This window comes from Salarias fasciatus, unplaced genomic scaffold (genome assembly GCF_902148845.1).
Source record: "Salarias fasciatus unplaced genomic scaffold, fSalaFa1.1, whole genome shotgun sequence".
Lineage (NCBI taxonomy): Eukaryota > Metazoa > Chordata > Actinopteri > Blenniiformes > Blenniidae > Salarias > Salarias fasciatus.
Window position 1 is genome coordinate 190,835 of NW_021941381.1, and position 11,632 is coordinate 202,466.

Consider the following 11,632-nt stretch of genomic DNA (forward strand, 5'->3'; position numbering starts at 1 on the left):
GCCAGTGGTCCAGGGGACGGCGTATTAGCACGTGAAGTAAATCCGAATGGTTATAAAACATTTTAAAAGTCGGTTTTGCCTTTTCAATCCATTAAAATAACGTGTTGATACACACAGACCTGTGCATGCGCAGTGCTCCGCGGAAGGATACACCGGAGCACAGCAGTAGAAGCATAGACTCAGCCTCTGTGCGCCGGTATATCCTTCCGCAGCGCACTATGCTTGTGCAGATCTGTGTGTATCAACACGTTATTTTAACGGATTGAAAAGGAAAACACGTCTTTTAAAATGTTTTATAACCATTCGGATTACTTCACGTGCTAATACGCCGTCCCCTGGACCACTGGAAGGAGGATTTTGTCCACTTTCATCAGTCCGGCTCTGTCTCCTCTTCACCTCTGGCAGCTGATCTAAGCTAACTACGATGCTAACAGCTGGGAGCCCGCGGCTGGACAAACGGACACAATAAAGGTATTTATGAGCTTATCTCACTGTGTAAATGATCGGGACAGGGTGTGGGTCCAAAATCTTCGGAGTATTCCTTTAAATATTACCAACCCAGTTCAATATCACCAACCAAATTCCTAGTTCCCAGTTCCTTTTTTTTCCCTCACAAATCTTAGTGCAACCAACAACTTGCACGTGGTGTGAAGCTGATATCTTGACCACATTCTGAGATATAGAGCCTATTAAATGAAAATAAGTGCTGCTTGATGATAAACCTGTAATAACTCGTCTGTGTTTTCCAAAGCGATACTGTCACTGGGCTCTATAAGGTTATGGGCGGATAAACACCTATCAGCAGGGGTGATTCATAGACTGACCAGAAACAGCATTGGGACAAAACACAGCATTTATTCTAACAAGAACTCACTGGCAAACACTCCATGGTGTCACTCTTCCGGCAGGTGTCTTCAGGTTGCCGTGTGACGTCACTCCTATCCCCCCCTGGCGCGTGCTCTGCACCCCCTTAAATAATATCCCCGCATTGGATGCAAATGTCCAGAGATTGTCTTTCCATATTTTTTCCAGTCACAAAACGTGGCCACAGATTATATCACCACAGTGACCCAAGTCCATATAAAATGACAGCGCAGAACTATTGTTAAATCTCCCCTGCTGGGTGAAACATTTAGGGTCCAACCCGGTCTTTACAAACCTACTGCATCATTACTTATGTCACCTTAAAGCTCGTGTCCGGAGTTTTGAAAGAATGAGAGTTTTTTTTAATCTAACGTCTCGAGGTTCCACCCTCCCTCTGCTTTCGTGACCTACCAAGCCACGCCCCTTTAATTGTGCACGTGCATTACCCGGGGTGTCAAAATGAGTGCCACCGAGACCGCAAGCATCTTCATGTTTAGCTGTTTACGGTGGATGTTCAGCAGACAGTGGATATATCTGCTGCAGAGCTAACTCTCCTCTGCTGGGCGAGCGGCCGTGCTCTCTGGCTGCTCCACACTTTGACAGCACGACAAGGCGGAAGCTCGAAATCTATTGGCTGAAGCTGACCGGCGCTTTTTCGGATAACATGGGGGTCTATGAGACGAAGGCGGAGCTCATAAATAAATTTTTATATTGCTTTATGGTCATATTATTTTATAGTATGGAACCAGACTGACACATTTACGCTCTGTTAAAAAATGATACATACATTGGAAACGAACGGAAACTCCAGACACGAGCTTTAAGCTGCTTGAAATTTGTTCATTTTATTGGCACTATTTGATGTCTGAAACAATTTATTTACCTGAAACTTTAGTTACATTAAAGACTGTAACATGGAAAGTGAAGTATGTACTTCCCTTCAGAAGTGAAGTTTCTGAAGGCAGCCTGTTGATGCGGTGTTACGCACTCTTCCCTCAGTTAAAAGACCTGATTTATGTTCCGTGCTTCTGTGAATATTCTCCCATACTCTAAAAACATGCCTGTTGAGTATGCATGATATGTTAGAATTTTATCATCACAATATCAGCATTTAAAATTTACATAATGCAAAAAGACCAAGGTGCAAGAGATTAGGTTTCCATGTACTTGACTAGTCAGACCGAGCCTTGCTGCACTGGGTTATTTAATTTTATCACAGCAGCATTGAATCACACTTGGTGACAAAAATGATGGAAAAATGTGAAAACCAAGTCCATAAACTCTTCCATTTTCTGCTGGTGGAAAGTGCAGATGCACATGTGAATTAAAGAAAAATAAAAAACATAAAAAACATAATTAGTGCAGTTTAGGCTGGTTAAAGCTGTTAAAAAAAAAAAAATACAGTATTTTCTATTTTGAAATCAACACACCAGATCAGCAAACACATATCTAATAAAGTAAGTAAAGTTTATTTATATAGTACTTTCCCAGAGCAATCTTCACAAAGTGCTTCACAGATAAAATCAAAAACAACAAAAAGCGATAAGAAATCATAAAGACAGTATAAGTTACTGCCAAGACAGCGCTGATCACAGGGTCCAGAACGCCTTCTTAAACAATGTTTTTAGGTGTTTTTTTGCAGGCATCCACTGAGTTCAGGGAGCGCAGGTCTGGAGGAAGCTCGTTCCAGAGGTAAGGGACGGTGGATATGAATGAGCGCTCACCCCTAGTTTTAAAACGAGTACGGGGAACTCTCAGCAAATTCTGATCAGAGGACCTCAGGCTTCGGGCCGAGCTGTAAGGCTTGATTAGGTCTCTGTACATGGGAGCCTGACCATGTAGGGCTCGGAAGGTCAGCACCAGGATTTTAAACTGGACACGGAATGCAATTGGGAGCCAGTGGAGGGATTTTAACATGGGTGTGATGTGGGGCTTCCTGTTGGTGCTAATCAGCAGCCTAGCAGCAGAGTTTTGGACATACTGAAGACGAGCCAGCTCTTTCTTGTTAAGGAAAGTGAACAGGCTGTTCTAGTAGTTCAGCTGTGAGGATATAAATGCAAGAATGATCATTTTAAGCTTGTTCGTTGATACCATGTGTCTGAGCTTTGCGATATTGCGTAGCTGTAAGAAACCGGTTCTAACCAGCTGCCTTGAGTGGTGGTCTAGTGACATGGCGCTGTCAAAGATCACCTCGAGATTCCTCAGTTCAGTTTTGGTTGAGCGGCTCAGATCACCAAGGTGCTGTACGAGGGTGTACCCAAAAAAAAAAACGGAATTTGATTATAACTTTTTATTTATGACATTTCAAAATAAAACACCACCGTCGCCTTCAAAATAATCTCCATCCGCATTAATGCAGCGCTCCAGCCGTGTCTCCCACTTCACGAATGCGTCGTCAGACTCGTGCGTAAAAGTGCCGTTTTGTGCCGGCTGCGATTTTTCTGTCACCTCCTCCACATCTGCAAATCGCTGTCCCTTCAGCTCCTTCTTCAACTTGGGGAACAAGAAAAAGTCACTCGAGGCTACATCTGGCGAATAAGGCGAATTGGAGAGGAGATTCATCTAATTCTTCTCCAGAAACTGCGTGACGCGCAGCGCCGTGTGCGCTGGCGCACTGTGGTGGTGGATCAACCGGGCTCCACTCCGCCACTCCGCGGGCCGCTTCCTCCTCACATCCTCACGGAGCCGTCTAAGGACTTCCATGTAGTAGTCCTGATTTACAGTCTGACCTGGAGGGACAGACTCGCTGTGGACCAGACCCTGGACAGCCAAGAAGCAGCTCAGTATTGTTTTCACGGCTGAGCGGACCTGACGCGCCGACATCTGGCCCTTTTTAAACCACCCGAACCACTCATGGACCCGAGTCTTCCCCAGAGCATCATCCTTGTAGGCTTGCTGCAACAAGGTGAGTGTTTCTGCTGCTTTTTTTCCCAGCAAAAAGCAGAATTTAATGTTTACGTGCTGCTCTGGCTTCCCAGTCAATGTCGCCATTTTGGAAAAAATCGCAGACCGCCGCTGCACTCTGTTGCTATAAATAGCGCCTGACAGGCGTCAGTGTCACTCTCGGAGCTCAAATTTCTCACAGATGTGCACGAGGCTTACCTGCAGCACATCTGACGGCCAGAAGTCGGAACTCATTATTATTATTGTTTTCTGACCAAATTTTTTTTTTTTTTTGGGTACCCCCTCGTACAATAGTGGGGATGTCACTGTCTGGGGCAATGATGAGGGTCTCTGTTTTATCTGAATTGAGTTGGAGGTTGTTGTCACTGCACCACTGCTTGGTTAGTGATAAGCTGTTCATTAGCGAGCTCAGTTTGTGAGATTCAGAAGGCTTGAATGAGCAGTACAGCTGAAGGTCGTCAGCAAATAGATGGTAGGACACATCACCGAACTGCTGGATTATCTGACCCAGAGGAAGCAAATACAGAAGGAACAGGAGGGGTCCCAGAACTGAGCCCTGAGGCACACCACACTGCAGGTTGGTTGGCTCAGACATGATTTGGTTTGATGACCCACTGAAGCTCCTGCCAGCCAAATATGTGGAGAACGACTGAAGCACTGGACCCGACAGGCCAGTGAGGTCCTGCAGCCGGTTTATCAGGATCTGGTGGTCCACTGTGTCAAAGGCGACAGTAGCTCAGATGGTAGAGCGGGTCGTGTCATAACCGGAAGGCTCCCGCTCCCGCAGGCGTAAAGCTGTCGTCGTGTCCTTGGGCAAGACACTTCACCCACCTTGCCTAAGTATGAAAGTTGTGAGAGTGAATGGTTGGTGGTGGTGGGAGGGACCGATGGCGCAGATTGGCAGCCTCACTTCTGTCACGTCAGTCTGCCCCAGGGCAGCTGTGGCTACAATAGTAGCTTACCACCACCCAGTATGGAGAGATTGAAGAATTCAGTGTAAAGCGTCTTTGACTGTCCAATAAAGCGCTATATAAAACCAATGCATTATTATTATTATTACTATTATTATTATTATTAAGGCTGAGGACAGGTCCACCAGGACCAGCGCTGTGCACCTCCCCGAGTCAGCAGACATCAGGATGTCGCTGGACACTTTCAGTAGCGCAGTCTCTGTAGAGCAAGGTTTACGAAAGCCTGACTGAAATGTGTCATAGAGGTTGTAAAAAAACGTGAGCTGTTTCACCACTATCTTTTCTAATATTTTGGACAAGAAGGGGAGTTTAGATATTGGCCTATAGTTCTTGAGTTCATGTTGGTCCAAATTAGGTTTCTTAAGTTTAGGTTCTACGACTGCATGCTTGAAGGTGGAAGGAAATACACCAGTAGAGAGCGAATGAATTCTTCATGTGGTCCCCATCAAAAAAGCAAATGGTAACCATATTGTAATTTCAACGGTGTTGCCGTGGCGATGGCTGAAGTTCCCCATGTTATTCTAATGGGCCCAAGTGAAAACTCTCCCATCAAATCAAATTTACTTGTTGCCATGGACAAGCGCTCCTCTCAACTGCGCCGAATAGTAAATTCAAACGGAACATATATCTGCATATATGACAACGAGGCCCTGTCTTCATTGTTTTCAATGGGACCCGCTCCAAGCCGCGGAAAAATAGACGGACTAGAACACTGGAAAGTCTCTGGTGTGACCAGTTTGTGGCAGACATGAGTTCAATACATGCTTAGCCTAGCTGACACGAGATGTGTTTTTATTCCGTTGATTTCAATGAGACGCCGCGCACAGCCTGCTCAAGTCCGTGCAGAAAAATAGACTTGATTTCTATCGCCGCGCGGATTTGAACGGGCCACGCACGTGCAGTGTGAAAGGACTGATCTGTTTGGATGCAGTTCTGACTTTTCCACGCAGACACCATGCAAACCCGGACAGATCCGCGCCCGCACAGCCACGTATGTGTGATTAAGGCCTAACGCATTAATGGCGTTAATTAAGTTATGTAATTAATTTCAAAACGTTTTAACGCAGTTTAACGCATGCACATCATGACAAGCCTCACCTTTACCAGCGGGTGGCAGTAGTGCACCCGCATGGAATGCAAGCTGCCTGCAAGCTGCCAGCAACCGAAGAAGAAGAAGAAGCCTCACCTCTGATACCCCTTTTCACACTGGCCAAAAAAACCTGTGTAACCCCGCTAATTAACCGGGTCCTCATGGCAGTGTGAAAGTGTTCACTTGGCATGAGACCCGGGTTTTTCAACCCTGCAATCGACGTGGGTTTTTAGCGGGTCGCTACTACCGGCTTTTTAGTGGGAGCGGCGAAAGGGAGTGTGAAAGGCAGACGCGAGTTGACGCAATGACGTCGACGCAGCGTGGCTACGTTAACGCGCTAGTTGTTGTTTCTGGGCACAGCGTGAGATTTCCTTCGTCAAGACGACCCAGCATTGGCAAGATAGCGAGACCAGTGCGCTGCTCTGGATCCGTGGGGAAGGGGAGATTCGTCTACAGGTAATGGGGACTGTGTTCCGCTGCGTTGTTTACTTTCACTTTGCTCCGTCGCGCTGATGATGTCATCAGCGCGGGAAGACGCAGCGACGCAGCTAACCGGAAGGTTAGCGGTTCGATCCCCGCTCCCACAGGCGTAAAACTGTCGTCGTGTCCTTGGGCAAGGCACTTCACCCACGTTGCCTGGTATGAAAGCTGTGAGAGTGAATGGTTGGTGGTGGTCGGAGGGGCCGATGGCGCAGATTGGCAGCCTCGCTTCCGTCAGTCTGCCCCAGGGCAGCTGTGGCTACAGCAGTAGCTTACCACCACCCAGTATGGTGTGAATGAAGAATGCAATGTAAAGCGTCTTTGAGTGTCCTGAAAAGCGCTGTATAAAACCAATGCATTATTATTATTTATTATTAATGTATGTGCGTTGACTTAAGTTAAAATTGGGGACAATTTTCAGAATACACACCAGTTGTTTGGGGTCGGCTTTGCAATTGGGGACAAAATTTACCGTCCCCAATTAGATTTCATTATATTTGTATTCTACAGACTCCAACATGCATTTCTATCTTAAAATCATCACTGACCCCAAAAATGTGTTTTCTTTGATTTTGTGTATGAGTGTGTGTGCCCCCCCCACCACCCCCCACTCAATCTGTGTATAATTTGGATCTGCCCCTGGTGGAAGTGTAAGGAACTACATAATACGTATGTCCCCATTTTGATGGCGAACACCAGAAAGTGTAAACTCCTGGAGGAAAAAAGAAGTACTAGCTGGTTTAGTAAATAACTATGATGTCTTTTAACTTGTCAACCAAGCAAAATGCCATTTTAGTTTCATTACAGATCTATGGTTGTTGATGTCACTCCTATTAATTTTTGCCAGTAGATATTTTTTATTGAATACATTTCCTAACAACTACCAGAATTACCCTAGGATTACTGATTTTTTTACCAAAAAACAAACAAACAAACAAACAAACAAAAACAAAAAAAACGGGCCCAGCTAAAAAGCCTTTTTTTTTTCAGGGCCTTCGGTGCCAAAACTTAGGAAGGGAGTAGGAAACCTTCTTCTGGTCAGATACCTTTTTTTTTCCCATCATTTTGAGGATTTCAGTTATTTAAAAATGAAGGAGCTGATCAGTGCAGAATGAAGTTAATCGAAGTCATGGATGGTACATTCCAAACTTTGGTAATTGAGGCAAAAAAAAATCTATGAGGCCACGATGAGCTGCGAAACGGCAACGAGGAAATCAAAACATCGTTCAGACATCTTTTACTCTTCAAAAGCTGCAGACACTTCCTCACAGAAGACAGTATGCAAAGAAGTAGAATCGGACACGATGACAGCTACATATTAGGGCCATACAGAACGAGAGGCACAAACAGGAAGTGTTTTTAAAATTTACATTAGGAATATAGATCAATACCACTGATGGAACAGTAGTTTTTAGGTAGAGATTAAGTTGATGTTTTACAATGTTATGATTGTGTACATGAATTCCATTGTGTATTTTACTGTCAAGAGTGCAGCATATTTGAATCAAAGCAAAGATACTGTAAATACCATGCTAACTGTTGAGCAAAATAGAGATATGTCATAATCATCCAGCCGAAGCTATTTCCGAAGACCACTCATCGGAAAATAATAGTGAAAATAATTAAAAATTTGTGGTTGACTATTTATCAGGTTGATGTCCAGATTCAGGTCAGCTGACAGCTCTGCTGGGCCCAGTGCCCAGACCTCCAAATATTGCTATAATATTTTAATGAATTTAAATTGAGGAGTTTGGATCCAATATTCCACTTTACTCATATGTAATGGCAAGGATGTATGTAGCTTTTTTCAGTAAATTACTCAGGTGAATAAGAGGAGATTGTTGTGGTACTCATCCTACATGTAACATGGTCTTAGTAAGTGCAGTCTTCCTCATGGTTCTCCTCAGTGTTCCTCTAACTGTCCTTTAGTTCAGCTTCCTGCATGGTCGATGATGAGGATGCTGCATATGCATCTGAATGTCCCTGGTTGAGCATTCAGCTTGCTTCGGTTCAGACGTTTCCGTGTTCTTCTCTGATATGTGAATGTCTACCAGGGCTGAGAGATGAATGACACAGATGAGCTCTGTACTTGGTTTTGATGATGTTGAGATGTGAGAATCCCCTCTCTCAACTTGCACTGCTTAAAAGCCAGTGAGAGAGTTTCAGCACCTTGCTGATGTTGGAGTAAACATCAGAGTTACTTGTGTTGACTATTTGGACAAAGTTATAAACAGAAGTGGCTCCAAAGCATTTTCCTGCCTTTTTTAAGCACATCTGTGTGCTCACAGTGGTGTCTCTGTCAATTTGAAACATGTTCTCATATTTCTGTATAATGTTGCAAACTGTAGTGTTGCCAAACTGAGAACACTCCACACACCTTTCCACTCCCTACCTCTCCAACACAGTCATGCCAAGGCCATGGGTCTAAGGTCAACCTCAACAAGACTCCCCCACGCTGAGGTCGTTGGTCCCAGCTTGGTGATATTATAGTTGACATTCTTCCTGGGCGGGATGTGTCTGACGGCGTTGTCGTCTGACCTTTGACTCCTATGCGTGAGGAGAAAATCTAGATGTGTTTTTTTTTTTTTTGTGCCGAAGTCGCTCTCCTGGCCTTGCCGGGGTTGCCGAACACCCCGGCCCACATTTTCCGCTTCATCTTGGTCCGGGCTGTCCGGAGAGGTTGGGGAGAATTCGGCACGGGAGGGAATGGCCAACTGTCGGGGCAGAGTTCGAGAGGTCAAGAGGTCAAGCACACGTTTCACTGAATAACTCTGAAACAGTTGGAGCTAGGAGGATGAGGCTTCAATATATCTCTCCTAGGGGATCCCTGACCTGCCTGTAAGATTTCCTCCCTCTAGCCCCAGCGGAACTGTTTCAGGGGGTCTTCTGAGCCCGTTCTCACAGGAAATTCCAAAAATCGCTTAACGGAGCATCTTTTGCTCACAACTTTTGAAATACTGCACCAAACAAGCTCAAAGTAGAATGGAAATAACCATATCTACACCCTATTTGTGTGTGTAAGGTGTGGTGGCTGTAGGACAAAAGGAAATAGCGAAAAAATGCAAATTTCTTCATTTTCCATTTTCATAATTTTATTAATAAATCCAAAACGGTGAGAGCTGGCTGGCTCAATCTCTCACAGCTTGTTTGTAGTGACCTCATACACCAGCGTGCCAGCTTTCAGCTCTCCAGCATCTGTAGAAATATGTAAATGGGGCTAAATGTACCATTTTAGGCTAAAAAAAAAAAGCTAAAATCAGCTGTTTACATTAATAGCACCCAAACGGTGATAGCTATCCATCTCAAACTTTCACACCTTGTTTGTCATGACCTTACACACCTTCGGGATGGGGTCAGCCCTCACCAACTTGTAGAAATACTTCAAACAGTAAAAGGGTGCTTTTATTAGCCGTTAGCTGCTAATGCCCACTTTTGACAGTGCATGGTGCTAAAACAGGGGTAACTGACGGGCTCAAAACTTAAGGGGTTGTTTGTGGTGACGTTATGAACCCCAGTGAGCCATTTCAGAGCTCTCAGACCTGGAGAGACCCCAACCTCAACCCTAATCCTGGGTATCGGGGTTTCTTGGCTAACGGTGGCGTTTTACCCACATTTCGTCAAGCAATTGACTTAGAGGGCTCGAACCAGGATTAATCGCAGGGGCATGCCCCGCCCGACCCCACCACTGGCATGCGCCAAAACTCTCTGAACGGGAACCCCAAGGGCGCTGCGGGGTCGCGTCAACCGTCCCGGGCTAACTCGGAGATGGAGCGACGCACTGCCGAGAGGGGCTGCTCGCTGGAAAGCCCTGCCTGCAACTGGAAGCCAATGAAGGGAGATGAACAGGGGAGTGACATGAGCTCTTTTGGGCTGGTTGAAGACCAGACGTGCTGCTGCATTCTGGATCATCTGAAGAAGTTTGACTGTACGTGCAGGGAGACCCGCCAGGAGAGAGTTGCAGTAGTCAGTGCGTGATATCACGAGACCCTGAACCAGAAGCTGTGTGGCCTGTTGGGTCAGGAAGGGTCTGATCTTCCTGATGTTGTCGAGGGCATAACGACAAGACCGAGAAACTGAGGCCACATGAACCTTAAAGGTCAGCTGGTCATCAATCATGACACCCAGGTTTCTGGTTGAGGTGGGGGGAAAAGTAGGCTCGAATGAAGCTGGACACTGATCTGAGGCTGGACAGATGGACAAGCTGGACAGACCATGAGTTCAGTCTTAGACAGATTTAGCTGAAGGTGGCATTCCTTCATCCAGGTGGAGATATCAGCCAGACATGCTGATATTCGAGCTGAGACTGTGGTGTCGTCAGGTGGGAAAGAGAGGAAGAGCTGAGTGTCATCAGCATAACAGTGGTAGGAGAAGCCATGGGAGCGAATCACTGCACCAAGTGAGGTGGTGTACAGAGAGAAGAGTAAGGGACCAAGCACGGACCCCTGAGGGACCCCTGTTGATGCTGCAGTCTGATCACAGGAGAATTCCTCCACGCTTTGAGATAGGAAGATAAAACTCTAGATTATGTTTCGGGGCTGCTGGTACATCCTCCGTGTTAAATTTCAGCTCCCCAGGACACCCCAGAGTGATGCTGAGGTCACAGGTCAAAGGTCAACCTCATCAGAACACCTCCACGGTGAGGCCATGGGTCCCGGCTCGGTGATTTTATAGTTTATCTCTCCCTGAGTGGGATGTGTCTGACAGCGTTGTCGTCTGACCTCTGAAGATGTTGTTTTGTGATTTTTGAACTGAAGAAATTTGTTTAAAAAAAAAAGCATTAGCCCTCATTGGTGGAGTTTTTGGGGAGGCATGAGGGCATATATAGGTTACACATGACAGCGATGGTAGAAACATATGGAGATCTCATAGAATATAAATATGAAGTATTCATGTAGATTTAACTACCAGGTAATATTATTTAAAAAAAAAAAAATTAAAAACATTATGTATCAGCAAAATTATGTAAAATGCAGCCAGGGACTGTTTTACTGCGTAGTGAATACTTTTAACTTGGATAGTTTAAGTGTTGCTTTGCTTTTATATTGTAAGCTTCTCAATGCAGAACCTTAGTTCAGTTTTACTATATTTATTATTGTCAATTTAATTTTCAAATTATTCCAGGTTTTTTTTGTTAATATGTAATAATTATATTTAAAAAAAAATCTCTTTTTTAATGTTATTTTTCTTCTTTCTCAAATATCTATATCCTCAATGTAATATCTGGTCATTAGGCTTATATTAGTTGATTAGTGTTTTTCTCCATTTTATTTTCAGCCATTCTGTCTGCCTCCACTTTAAAGATCTTGTAGATTTTTTTTTCACA